Source organism: Tursiops truncatus, chromosome 3 (genome assembly GCF_011762595.2).
Source record: "Tursiops truncatus isolate mTurTru1 chromosome 3, mTurTru1.mat.Y, whole genome shotgun sequence".
Classification (NCBI taxonomy): Eukaryota; Metazoa; Chordata; class Mammalia; order Artiodactyla; family Delphinidae; genus Tursiops; species Tursiops truncatus.
Window position 1 is genome coordinate 99,137,110 of NC_047036.1, and position 15,091 is coordinate 99,152,200.

A 15,091-nucleotide genomic window follows, 5' to 3' on the forward strand; every position below is an offset into this window, starting at 1 on the left:
AGGTGATACCCCATTGTAGTTTTGATTTGCATTTCTCTAATAATTAGTGATGTTGAGCAGCTTTTCATGTGCCTCTTGGCCATCTCTATGTCTTCTTTGGAGAAATGTCTATTTAGTTCTTCTGCCCATTTTTTGATTGAGTTGTTTGTTTTTTTAATATTGAGCTGCATGAGCTGTTTATTTTGGAGATTAATCCTTTGTCTGTTGATTCATTTGCAAATATTTTCTCCCATTCTGAAGGTTGTCTTTTCGTCTTGTTTATAGTTTTCTTTGCTGTGCAAAAGCTTTTAACATTCATTAGGTCCCATTTGTTTATTTTTATTTCCATTACTCTAAGAGGTGGGTCAAAAAGACCCTGCTGTGATTTATGTCAAAGAGTGTTCTTCCTATGTTTTCCTCTAAGAGTATTATAGTGTCTGGTCTTACACTTAAGTCTTTAATCCATTTTGAGTTTATTTTTTTGTATGGTGTTAAGGAGTATTCTAATTTCATTGTTTTACATATAGCTGTCCAGTTTTCCCAGCAACACTTATTGAAGGGACAGTCTTTTCACCATGGTATATCCTTGCCTCCTTTGTCATAGATTAGTTGACCATAGGTGTGTGGATTTATCTCTGGGCTTTCTATCCTGTTCCATTGATCTAGATTTCTGTTTTTGTGCCAGTACCATACTGTCTTGATTACTGTAGCTTTGTAGTATAGTCTGAAATCAGGGAGCCTGATTCCTCCAGCTCCATTTTTTTTCCCCTCAAGATTGCTTTGGCTATTCAGAGTCATTTGTGTCTCCATACAAATTTTAAGATTTTTTTTTGTTCTAATTCTGTAAAAAACACCATTGGTAATTTGATAGGGATTGCATTGAATCTGTAGATTGCTTTGATTAGTATAGTCATTTTCACAATATTGATTCTTCTAATCCAAGAACATGATCTATCTCTCCATTTGTTTGTGTCATCTTTGATTTCTTTCATCAGTGTCTTATAGTTTTCTGAGTACAGGTCTTTTACCTCCTTAGGTAGGTATATTCCTAGGTATTTTACTCTTTTTGTTGCAGTGGCAAATGGAATTTTTTTCTTAATTTCTCTTTCTGATCTTTTGTTGTTAGTGTATAGGAATGCCAGAGATTTCTGGTCATTAATTTTGTATCCTGCAACTTTACCAAATTCATTGATTAGCTCTAGTAGTTTTCTGGTGGCCTCTTTACGATTATCTATGTATAGTATCATGTCATCTGCAAACAGTGACAGTTTTACTTCTCTTTTCCAATTTGGATTCCTTTTATTTCTTTTTCTTCTCTGGTTGCTGTGGCTAGGACTTCCAAAACTATGTTGAATAATAATGGTGAGAGTGGACAACCTTGTTTTTTTCCTGATCTTAGAGGAAATGCTTTCAGTTTTTCACCACTGAGAATGATGTTTGCTGTGGGTTTGTCATATACGGTCTTTATTATGTTGAGGTAGGTTCCCTCTGTGCATACTTTCTGGAGAGTCTTCCTCATAAATGGGTGTTGAATTTTGTCAAAACTTGCTCTGTATCTATTGAGATGATCATATGGTTTTTATTTTTTGTTAATGTGGTGTATTTTAACAAATTTTAACACCAATTTGTTAATGTGGTGTATCTTGATTGATTTGTGCATATTGTGCATATTGAAGAATCCTCGCATCCCTGGGATAAATCCCACTTGAGCCTGCTGTATGATCCTTTTAATGTGTTGTTGGATTCTGTTTGCTAGTATATTGTTGAGGATTTTTACATCTATATTCATCTGTGATGTTGGTCTATAATTTTCATTTTTGGAGTATCTTTGTCTGGTTTTGGTATCAGGGTGATGGTGGCCTCATAGAGTGAGTTTGGGATTGTTCCTTCCTCTGAAATTTTTGGAAGAGTTTGAGAAGGATGGGTGTTAGCTCTTCTCCAAATATTTGATAGAATTCAATTTGATAGAAGCCATCTTGTTCTGGACTTTTGTTTTATGGAAGATTTTTAATCACAGTTTGAATTTCATTACTTGTGATTGTTCTGTTCATATTTTCTATTTCTTTCTGGTTCAGTTTTGGATGGTTATACCTTTCTAAGTATTTGTCAATTTCTTCCAGGTTATCCAGAGTTGCTTGTAGTAATCTCTTATGACGCTTTGTATTTTTGTGGTCTCTGTTGTAACTTCTCCTTTTTCATTTCTAATTTTATTGATTTGAGTAATATCCCTTTTTTCTTGATGAGTCTGGCTAAAGGTTTATCAATTTTGTTTATCTTCTCAAAGAACCAGCTTTTAGTTTTATTGATCTGTGTTATTGTTTTCTTCGTTTCTATTTCATTTATTTCTGCTCTAATCTTTATGATTTCCTTCCTTCTACTAACTTTGTGTTTTGTTTGTTTTTCTTTCTCTAGTTCCTTTAGGTATAAAGTTAGATTGTTTATTTGAGATTTTTCTTGTTTCTTGAGATAGGATTGTATTGCTATAAACTCTCTTAGAACTGCTTTTGCTGTATCCCATAGGTTTTGGATCATCATGTTTTCATTGTCATTTATCTCTATTTTTTGATTTCTTCAGTGATCTCTTGGTTATTTAGTAACATATTGTTTAGCCTCCATGTATTTGTGTTTTTTACATTTTTTCCCTTTAATTTATATCTAATCTCATAGTGTTGTTGTCAGGAAAGATGCTTGATATGATTTCAATTTTCTTAAATTTACCAAGGCTTGCTTTATGACCCAAGATGTGATCTATCCTGGAGAATGTTCCATGCGCACTTGAGAAGAAAGTGTAATCTGCTGTTTTCAGATAGAATGTCCTATAAATATCAATTAAATCTATCTGGTCTATTGTATCATTTAAAGGTTGTGTTTCCTTATTAATTCTTTTTTCTGGATGATCTGTCCATTTGTGTAAATGGGGTATTAAAGTCACCTACTATTATTCTGTTACTGTTGATTTCCCTTTTCATGGTTGTTAGCATTTGCCTTATGTATTCAGGTGCGCCTACATTGGGTTCATAAACATTTATAATTGTTATATCTTCTTGGATTGATCCCTGGATCATTATGTAGTGTCCTTCCTCATCTCTTGTAACGTTCTTTATATTAAAGTCTATTTTATCTGATATGAGAATTGCTACTCCAGCTCTTTCTTTAGATTTCCATTTGCATGGAATATCTTTTTCTATCCCCTCACTTTCAGTCTGTATGTGTCCCTTGTTCTGAAGTGGGTCTCTTGTAGACAGCATATATATGGGTCTTGTTTTTGTATTCATTCTGCGAGCCTGTGTATTTTGGTTAGAACATTTAATCCATTCACATTTAAGGTAATTATTGATATGTATATTCCTATTACCATTTTCTTAATTGTTTTGGGATTGTTCCTTTAGGTCCTTTTTTTGTGTTTCTCACTTAGAGAAGTTCCTTTAGCACTCGTTTTAGAGCTGGTTTGGTGGTGCTGAGTTCTCCTAGCTTTTGTTTGTCTGTAAAGCTTTTGATTTCTCTGTCAAATCAGAATGAGATCCTTTCTGGGTAGAGTAATCTTGGTTGTAGTTTCTTCCCTTTCATCACTTTAAATATAACATGGCATTCATTTCTAGATGTGGAGTTTCTGCTGAGAAATCAGCTGTTAACCTTATGGGAGTTCTCTTGTATGTTATTTGTCAGTTTTCCCTTGCTGCTTTTCATAATTTTTCTTTATCTTTAATTTTTGTCAGTTTGATTACTCTGTGTCTCAGCGCATTTCTCCTTGGGTTTATCCTGCCTCGGACTCTCTTTGCTTCCTGGCCTTGGGTGGCTATTTCCTTTCCCACGTTAGGGAAGTTTTTGACTATAATCTCTTCAAATATTTTCTTGGCCCTTTCTCTCTTCTCCTTCTGGGACACCTATAATGCAAATGTTGGTGTATTTAATGTTGTCCCAGAGGTCTCTTAGGCTTTCTTCATTTCTTTTCATTCTTTTATCTTTATTGTGTTGCACGGCAGTGAATTCCACCATTCTGTCTTCCAGGTCACTCATCCGTTCTTCTGCCTCATTTTTTTCTGCTTTTGATTCCTTCAAGTGTATTTTTCATCTCATTTTTTGTATTGTTCATGTCTGTTTGTTTGTTCTTTAATTCTTCTAGGTCTTTATTAATCATTTCTTGCATCTTCTCGATCTTTACCTCCATTCTTTTTCCAAGGTCCTGGATCATACTCACTCTCATTATTCTGAATTCTTTTTCTGGAAGGTTGCCTATCTCCACTTAATTTAGTTGTTTTTCTGGGGTTTTATCTTGTTCCTTCATCTGGTACATAATCCTCTGCCTTTTCATTTTGTCTGTCTTTCTGTGAATGTGGTTTTCATTCCACATCCTGCGGGATTGTAGTTCTTGCTTCTGCTGTCTGCTCTCTGCTTATTGGCATCATTTAAAATGTGCTTAGTCAGTGGATTCTTTTTTAAATATAAAAACAGTATTATCAAAGGGCAGATTGAAAAATAGAAAGTTGTTCCCTTTTAGTTCCCTAAACTTTTATCAGGTTCTGCAGGTTATCTCACACAGCTGTGCTTTATGAGAGGCAAGTAACTGTATTTATTCAGCAGCTTCTCTGGGGCAGTGAACTCTGAGCTCTTGCCAAGAATTAGCATAAGTAACCATCAAATTCCCGATTGTCAGGCACTTTTGAGTCTCCAAGTCACCCTCAAAGGAGGCATAACACAGACCAGCCTATAGTGCTTCCACCTATTTCAGTTCTGTGCTTGCTGCCCTACGTATCACTTTAAAATGCAAATATCTCTTTTAATATTTGATGATTAATGCCTGCTTCTTCCTTTCTCATTAAATTATCCCTCCACCCACCCCAACACCAAGGTGGGTCTCTGTGGATTGCAGACCAGTTTCCAAGAACCTTAGAACTGAAAACCTTTCACTTTCTACCCCGTGTCCTCTCCTTTTTTATTTGCTGTGGTCTCTGTGGCTGAGAACTATTTCTGGAGCAGTGCAGGCTAACAGCCAAGCCTTAGTGTGCTTCTTTCTTCAGGTTTCACCTAAGTAGATCTCAATATCATGCTGGCCTCGGGAATAGAGGCTCCTTAGAATACTTTGCTGCCTTCCCACCTGCCTTTAATGGTAACTAGAAATAGATTTAATGATCTCTAGGTGCATCTATAACCATCCGCAGACAATCTGGATTTCAATTATTCAGCTTACTGTGGCCAGAGACCAGGACTCACCTTTCTTAGGGAACTGTAAGTTCTACTTATTCCCTATTTCCTCTCCATTTGGGCTCTTTACTGCGCTTCCTGTCCCCTGCCTGCCACCATCAAATCAGGAGAATCTTTGGCTGTCATGGTGTCATGGTAGGAAATCTATCTCTAACTCTCTGTTTTCAAATCCATTCAGACTCAGGTTTTTGCCTTTAGAATCCCAAGTGGCTTATTTTGCTGTAAAATTATTTTCATTGAGCAATAAATGTCTCACAATGTGTGCATGAATGGTGAAAAGGCCACAGTCTTACAAAAGAAAAAGAAAGAAAAAGCTTAAAAGATGGAAACTTCTGCTGATATTTCAAAATATTGTGCCACCATATACATATTGACATAAATACTGACTGAACAAGGTGTTTTGGTGTAGATGCTATCTTTTATTATCTTTAAGTAGAAACCCACTTAGAAGATATAAAAGCCCATGCTTTACTTTTTATGTTCCTTAACCTCAAATAAAATGGAAGTTGATTTGGGTGGAGATTAAACATAATAAATACTTTCCTACCCATAAATGGGTTCCATTTAAAGGAAATATTTTTTATCAAATCATCCCATTATACACTTGAAATATCTTACAGTTTCATCTCTCAATTATACCTCAGTTATGCTGAAAAATATGATTTGTTTTTCAGGAGCACTTTTGTATTGGTGAATGTCAATTATGGTTTAAATCTGGCACAGTGACTGTTACGTGTTGTTTGAAATACAGGCAGGGGATAAGCACGTACTTCATAGAGTTTACAAAATGCAAATGGGTATGGTCTCAGGTCGTCTTGGCCTGCAGCCGCTTGAAGCAGGATTTCGGTTCCTGGCCAGAGATTGAAGTCAGGCCACAACAGTGAGAGCACTGAATCCTAGCCACTAGACTACCAGGGACCAGTGGCCAGTGACAAGGCCTTGGTAGTCATCTTCCAGAGCAGATGGAATGTTGTTGTAATTAGAGACCAGGGTGACTGTTAATGGCAGGTGGCATGTCAAATATATCATGACATTTGCTTAGTAAAAACAAAGGTGTTTCTAATAAAATGTTCATATCAAAGCTCTAAAAGCAGATACTCTAATTTGAATAACTTTGTAACATGTTTCTGGGTGACCAGTAGCAGAAAGTTATTTTTCAGTAGTTAACAGTTTTCCTGAGCTACAATCAGCAGAGTCCCTACTGACTAATAAAAACATGCCAAGTTCTTTGAGGTTATTTTGGTAAGTTACTTAAGTTCCCTCAGCCTGAATTTGTTTATTCATTAAATGTATATAAGACCTGGCTCTATAAGCACACAGTAATCACCTGTTTTTCAACAAGTAAGTGCACACCTACCTTATTAATAGGTAGGGTTTTTATTTTTTTTAATTAATTAATTTATTTATTTATTTTTGGCTGTGTTGGGTCTTCGTTGCTGTGCACGGGCTTTCGCTAGTTGCAGCGAGCAGGGGCTACTCTTCGTTGTGGTGCGTGGGCTTCTCATTACGGTGGCTTCTCGTTGCGGAGCATGGGCTCTAGGTGCGCAGGCTTCAGTAGTTGTGGCATGCAGGTTCAGTAGTTGTGGCTCGCCAGCTCTAGAGCGCAGGCTCAGTAGTCTAGGCACACAGGCTTAGTTGCTCCATGGCATGTGGGATCTTCCTGGACCAGGGATCAAACCTGTGTCCCCTGCATTGGCAGGCAGATTCTTAACCACTGCACCACCAGGGAAGTCCCAATAGGTAGGTATTTAAAAGATAAAGTGAGATAAAATGACATCATATAAGCAAAGGTTACATCATGCACTTGGCATTCATTAAGCACTAACCACTTGAGCTTCTTTCTCTCTTTTTCACAAAGTGTCTTCACATCAAATACCTTATTTAGACCAGACAATTTCCAGTTTTTATTTAGGATACATGTTACCTTCATTTTCAAACAAAGCACTGAGATTCAGAGAAACTAATTGGCTTTCCAGTGTCCATGTGGCAAGTTCATATCTGAACCTTGAGTAAATATTCAGATCTTCAAGGTTGTTTCAGGGCCTAATTTCCAGCCCTGTTTCCACTACTATCCATCTGCTTCCACTTTTGGGGTCTGGTTTTCTCCTCTATAAATTGAAGGAGTTGAAGTTGTTGGGTATGGTATCAACTAATATATGGCACAATCAACCACATAGTCTCAGTATCCCACAGCAATAGGCATTTACCTGGTTCACAGATCTGTAGGTCACCTGAGGGTCTCCTGTTCTAGGCTGGGTACATCCCTGGCTGGCTCAGCCCTGTAGGTCTCTAATCCTTCTCCTCAGCTAGCCCAGGCTTACTCTCCTGCTCTGACAGACGTGAAGGAGAGCAGGCACAATAGCACAAACTATTTTCTATTAACATTCCATTAACCCAAGCAGATCATGTGGCAAACCCGAAAGCAAGGGGTAGGGAAGTATCTTCTGTCTCTTTCCTGGGAGAAGGTACTGCCAGGTCATATGTGAAGGATGTGGATAAGGGCAGGGTAAAGAACTGAGGACATTAATGCCATCTACTTCAACTGCTAAGATTGCTTTTAGCTCTAACATGTTGTGATTTTTCCTCCAATTTACGTTTACTCTTTCCTCATTTACTTTCTTAATGTTTTAAAAGCTGCCTAAGGCAAATAGAATTTCACGGAAGGGCAGAAAACTCAGGTCATCTTGCCATTCTGTGTTTTTTTATATGTTAATCTTGCTGCTCCCTGAACATATTGTTCCAGAAGGAGATATTAAAGGACAATCTCGTAGGAGGTTGGAGCACTACATTCTCTTCATTGTAAATATGGTTTCAGGGTTCACACAGATGCAGGCCTTTTGTTTAAACAGAAAAGAACGAAATAATTAATCCTTTCTAGATGCAGAATATAGGGATTTTGATCTGAAAAGAGTGTGAAGAGGTTATGGGTTGGGGGAAGGAGATGTGGGGGAAGGTGCAGGCTCATTTCCGTCAATCACTGCAGACTTCTGCTCAGATCCATAGGGATTGCCATATTCAGTTCCAAAGTTCAGCCTCCTTTCTTTCCACTCAGCATCTGTCATCAATCTGCCTATCTTCTGAAGATACATTTCCTCCCTATTTCTAACTATTCTATCTTTGAGCTTTTGTTTATTTTTTATATTTTTTAAAAGTATAGAAATACAGTGTACTCTTCAAAAACCTTTGAGCAATGCAGAAATACATATGGGAGAGTAGTAAATTTATTCTTTGATTGATGTTGTAAAAAATAGCAAATATTGGAAAGGCATAAATATTTAAGATTCCAATGTTGGGAGTTGGAGGAAGTGGGGGGGAGGTCACTAGCTTGAGCCTATGCTGTATTCATCCCAGCATTCAGGCATGTCTGGAAAACTAATGGTTTAGGGCAGGTATTTATCAATTTATGTGGGAGAATGAGGAGACTTCTAATAAAGAATTAATGATAAGGCCAGCTAACTGAAGCAGACAGGTCAGTGATATAGAGAAAGTATTACAATTATAGTAAAGTAATTTCTCTCACATTAGCTTCCTGCCCAACATGACAAAATCATAAGGCAGTAGAATTGTAGGAAAAAAGAAGAGCAAGAACTAAAGAGACTTAGAGTTTAAGGCATCAGTGAATTTGTAGAATTTGTGTGGGGAAGTTCAGTAGCAAGTGGAGTCACCGGCTTTTGTGTAGAAATCAGTACCTGAACCTTGCATGTATAGCTACAATGTGGCCATTGGCATCTCAGGAGCTGGGATCACCATCCATACTCACAGTACTTACAATGCCTGAGGAGCTTAGGGGTGATCCAGACACAGCACTGTCGCCAATGTTTGAAACTACCAGCACTAATTGTGACTTGAGAAAATCACCCCCTGTATCAGTAGTCACCAACAAGTGAAACTTTGAGGTGGATCAAATTAATGATTTCTGCCAGTTGATAAATTGAAGGGAGGGCCCATTGAGGGAGGAGCTAAAACTGTCTTTGTAGGGCTCCCAGATACGTGGAAATCTGTGAATAAGGGATAAGAAGACACGATAAATCTCTTTTTATTGCTTTAACCTTAGTGGGAAAATGGTAGGTTGTATCTGAATGGACCCAAGTAGAAATTAGGATTGCATTGGGTGGTTCTCACTTCCCCTGTTCTTAGAGAGGTCAATGGTGATAAAAAAAATTCAACTTTTCTATCTTCACAGAGCTTATTATGCAATGCCAGAACAAAATTTTAAAATAGAGCAATTTGACATGCCTCCAAGGAGAATGATAAACTTCAATTTGGATGCCAAAGTCAAACAGGGAATAGATTAGAATGAAGGAATGACAAATAATATCACTCTTTTCCTATTCAGCATGTGGACAGGCTAATTCGCAAGATGGAACATTTTTACTTGATGAGACCATGGGGAAGACTTCTCTGAAAATGATTATGTTTTCATTCTGGATTGCTGGGGAAATAAGCCAGCTGGAACAAGTCCACTCAACGCTTTCTAGTGGAAGGGCTGTATCCAAAAGTTTCCATGGTAATAGTAACCTTCATTTCTTTGCAAGAAGATTGCAACTTCTTATAGAACCCATTGTTTTCAGGTGTTAGTCAGCTATCATTCCCATAAAGCTCCTATAAAAACCAAGCACTAAAATCTTGGTGTCCGTGCAGTTTGTGTATCCTTTAACTGATAAGCAAGAATGAAAAGTATTGGAGGATTGGGGTCCCTTCACTGAAATAGAAACACACACTTTGTTCCAGCAAATCTCCCAGGCCCCAGCACTGTTCTTTGTGGAATAATTGGAAGATGGAGGATGATTACCTTCTCTTATAAGCTCTATAGCTTTGTACATTTCCCCTTTTCCCAGTTAAGTCATTTCTTAATCCATACTGTAGGATTTATGGAATTTGCCCCAAGCCCTAGTGTAAGACAAATGGTCACCAAAAGCAGCAGCATCTTGCACAATATTGAGAAAAGATCCCTAGTAAGGTAGTCATCATTGCTAGGCTATCTGTTAGCCATTTCTCTGGCTTTTTGTGTTAAGAGACTTCTTAGTGTGTTTGGATGGTGATGTGTCCATCACCAGGGAATGAGCTGTATTGGTCTGTGCCAACCATAGCAATTCCACGATCCTTTGCTAACAGTCATGGAAGCCCATGGTAGCTAAAAAGGAGTCTCACTGGAGTGCTTTTTATTAAGGTTTATCTTATGAATAAAAGAAAGGATGGTATAAGGTAAAGGCCCTATATGGCATCATCTACTTCTTTCCTGCTTGGTGTGCTGTTAAGAATATGATAGTTGGTACTACACCAGCTGTGCTTTGCTCAGAAAACCCATCACTAACACCTGATAATGGTAAAATAGAAACTGGAAAGTATCTAGGTTCCAGTTGTTCAACCACTAAACCAAAGTTTATTGTGGACTTCTTTTTTTTATACGGAATAAAGAAATATGATTCTTGCTTAAACCACCTTAGTCAAATATCCTTTAACTTGTAACTGAGAGACTCGAACTGAAATAGCTGCCTTACAACAAAGATGACCCACCCAGTGACTACAGTTTTAGAAAAAAGATTACTGTATAGGAGCCTTTATCCCATATTTAGGAACTGGATTTGAAAATTTGGAGTAGAGAAAAAAGAGAAAATGAGGAATTTAGAGCAATTGTGAAGGTTTATTTTTCCCCAAATAGTCTTGAAAATAATAAAGGAAGTGATAGTGAGTCAAGTGGTACCTTATTATTTCCTTCTTGCCTCTGTTATAAGAGAAATAGTTGAAGCATTTTATTTTATTTTACTTTATTTATATTTTGGGGGGCCTGATTCATAATTTAATAGGTGTGCTGGTCTGGGTCTCTTATTTCTGCTGCTCACAGGCCCACTGCTCTGGGGTCAGGGTTTTCTGCTCAAAGGCATGGATGTGCAGGAGCTCGTCTGCTAGGGAAGTGTTCACAAGCCAGTATCTCTGAAGCAGTGGCTTCCTCTCGAACTTGGCTGACACCACGAGGACTCGGAAGCTGGACATGCAACGTGTGAGTTGTGTCCTCCACTTCCATGTGCTCCACCTCCAGGTCCCACTGCAGCTTCTCTGGGAGGTACTCAACGCTGAGTTCCATCGTGGTAGCCTGGGGTGGGGGGAGTGCAGCCCAGCTCGGACCTCTGCCACACTGCTTCCACCCTTACTAGCTGAGACATTTTTAAAAAATTCATGCTTTATAACCTGGAATTGCATTTATGCCAGAGGAGTGATTCAGCAATGCAAAGGGCAATGGGTATGAGTTAGATGGGTCTTGTGTTTATAGTATCACGGGGCTAAAATCAAGTTGTCAGCCACTGATGTGATCTCTTTAGAAGCTAGAATTCCTCTTACAAGATGAGTCAGATATTGGCAGAATTCATTTCCTTGTGGTTGTATGGGTGAGGTTCTCATTTTCTTCCTGGCTGACAGCTGGAAGTTGCAGTCAACTCCAAGAGGTCACCTACTTATTATCCTTGCACAACATAGCAATTTACTTTTTCAAAGCCAACAGAAGTACATCTCTCTGACATCTATACCCTCTTTTAAGAGCTTGCCTGCTTACTCAGGATAATATCCCCTTTGCTTAAATAAAAATCAGCTGATTAGGGCACTTAATTACATCTGTAAAATATGATCTTTTTTTTTTTTTTTTTTTTTGCGGTGTGCGGGCCTCTCACTGTTGTGGCCTTTCCCGTTGCAGAGCACAGGCTTTGGACACGCAGTTTCAGCGGCCATGGCTCACGGGCCCAGCCGCTCTGCGGCATGTGGGATCTTCCTGGACCAGGGCACAAACCCGTGTGCCCTGCATCGGCAGGCAGACTCTCAACCACTGCGCCGCCAGGGAAGCCCAAAATATGATCATTTTACCATATAATGGAACCTAACTATGGGAGTGCATCGTGTTTATAGGTCTCATGCACATTCAACCACAAAACCATATAGGGCATGTACAGAATGAACCAGAAATCTTGGAGACCATCTTAGAATTCTGTCTACCACAATGTTGTCTTTATTATGTAGCTGAAGAAACTGAGGCTCAGAGAATTAAGTAATTTGCTCAAGTTACATAATCAGTAAATGCAGGACTATGATTAGAACTTCAGTCTCTCTGATTCTCAAGCCTATATTCTTTCTGTTTGTAGCTTCTGCTGAAGGAATTTGTAAACATCTAGCTGAACTTTTATAAGGAAACATTTCCTATAATTATCAATTCCATTAATAAATCCAGAAATAAAACATGTCAATATTCTTTTTATTTAACATATTGTCTTTTTTATCTTACATAGATCTATTTTTAGGCTTTTATAGTTTCCTTTATGAATTAATTATTTTAATGCAATTTTTAACAGAAGGTAGCTTTCTCAATTGTGAATTCTAATGGCAATGGACTTTCAAAAGCCTATATCTCATACTTTAAGTATTATATAGTTGATTAATCTTCAATATAAGATTTATTCTCAATTTTTAAGAAAAGTTGACTATATTTGTCCAAATGAGAAGCAAGGTAATTAACAGTGATTATCAAACAGGGCTGGATTGAAATTACGGTGTTATCGCTTACTAATTATGTTGTCTTGCCAGGTAAGTTACTTTTCTGGCCTAATTTCTTCTAATTTGTTTATTTTTGGCCCTAAGAATTTATTAGGGTCAAAAATAAAAAATGTTAGATACTAAAGTGGTAAGGACAGATTTTAATTAGCAATAGGGAAATACGGAAAAGAGACTAGTATGAATTGAACTCAATTTTGATTTGTACAGAGGTGACCCAGCATTCTAAAGGGAGAATGAGGGAATAAGGAGGGAGGTGGGCAGGGTTCAGTAGAGCCAGGGAAGTGTAAAATTACAAGAAGCAGGAAGCGGGGGCTGGTCTATATGAAACCGATATGGTTTTGCTAACTAGAGTTTATAGAAGTTAGGCTCCTATCCTCCCATGGAGACTGGGAGACAGGGGCCCTATCTTCAGGTATTGGCTGGAACAAACTAAATTCTGTTGGCAGCTTTGAGTTTTGGCAGGCATGAACTATTAGTGGAACCAGGATCATCCTAAGGATGTGGCCTTCAGCTGTTAGAAACTATGCTGGTATTCAAGTCTTTATAGATCAAGGTTGAGGTCTAGTTGAGAAAGGGGTCAGAGGAGCCTAGCTAGAGTTTGTTCAAGGAGAGAATAATGTACCTAAATGTCTGACACAGATAAGCTACCTCAAATATTAGTTATTTTAAATCACACTTGCCATTTTTACTTTATTAGCAATTAAATTTTGTTTTGTAATTTTAAGGTTTTTTTGCAATTATAAGCAATTAAAATTTCAATTAAAAGCAATTTTAAGTTTTAATTTTATTAACAAGACACAGTACAAAAGAAGACTTTACTACAGTAAGGACACATAAAATATAAAAACAAAAACACACTAGGCCAATTGACAAATATTTTTCTGCTTTTGAGTTGAAAAGAAAATATAAAAATAAATTAATTTAATAGATACTTCCCAAGTATAGCTTTCTTACTCCACAAGCCTTTATAATTGTGATGACTATAATAGTAATTCTTTCCATTACCATTTTATTAATGGTATTCATTTTGATTCATTTGTATTTTTTTATTCATAAAATCTTCCAGTTGCTCTGCTGCTTTTTAAAATGACTGTTCTTTTTGAAATAGTTGGCACCTTAAATAGGCCAATCTTTACAGAATTAAAAGCCCTGTATGTTTTAAGAAAAATGCCATCATTTTAATGCAGCAAAGGGAAAAAAAATATCATTGAAATCTGGTCTCGAAAACAACATGTGATGATGAGCAGTGCTGAGCAGATCATTGCATTCCTTCTCTTGCTCTCTATCACAAAATAATAACTTGCCAGGAGGCTGTGGCAGTTATTAATGTTTCATTTTGTTCCTAGATCCAAATTAAACCCCTGAAAAATATAAAACTATGAAGCTAAAGTTGAAATTCAAACATATAATCATATAATATATTTTTAGCATTATTTTAATACTTGCTTTAACATCTTAAACACAAGGAAAGCTCTTCAAGAATGAATTTGGACCTTTTCAGTAGAATCATATGGTGTAATAGAATCATGCTATTACAGAATAAATCATCCATTTATTTTTCTGGAGGGACTTTGGGTTATCTAGCTGAACTTCTCTTTTTACAGGTGAAGAAACTGAAGGGAGCAGAGGTTAAGTGCTTTACTTAAGGCCAGCCATTGTAGTTCCCAGTCCCCTCCTGTTCTTGCCCTCCCTACTGGGTTATCTATCACTCACTCTTCTTCTTTTTCTTACCTGAGTTTTTTGTTTGTTTGTTTCTCCATCTTAGCTTTTTCCTCTGTATTTTCTGAGGAAAGAAACCAACAATGTTTACTACAGTTAACATTTAGACTGCAAGAATTTCAAATGCAGAGGAAATGCCTCGAGCCATAGAGCCCAGGGTATTGAGCAAGTCACATTGCAGAAGTGCATTTTCTGCAGAAGGTCTAAGCGTAAATGCTAGAAAACAGTGCTTGCATTAAATGTGAAAAGTAAGTCAAGTCACAATGCTTTTGAGTCCCTCACAGTTCTTCCTGTTTCTGAACTTCTCTTTCCAATTCTTCTTCCACAGGACAACCAATTGGCTTTCAAACATAATATATTGAGGATATACTATTTAAAAAATCTTAACAGACTTCCAATGTTTCTTATACATAAAACAAAAGAAAACAAAAACAAACCTCACAAACTTATCCACTGAGCACTGAGGTCCTTTCGGGTTACTATCTCTATTTTCAGGCTTGTCTCACATCTTTGACTTTCTCAGTTTCACAGTAAAGCCACCAGTTTCCTTGCCATTCCCTGGCAGCTGTTCCCTTCTCCAAAGGGAACTTTGTATATTTTCCTTTTCTACTTGCTGAGATCTTATTTATCTATTCATCCTTTAGCTTTCCTT

The 15,091-nt window shown here is 37.4% G+C and overlaps 1 pseudogene; it reads right to left on the minus strand.

Annotated features, from left to right (window-relative positions):
• Positions 1 to 11,007: 11,007 nt before the first annotated feature.
• LOC101334952 (bolA-like protein 2 pseudogene) lies at positions 11,008 to 11,266 on the minus strand (annotated as a pseudogene).
• Positions 11,267 to 15,091: the final 3,825 nt, after the last annotated feature.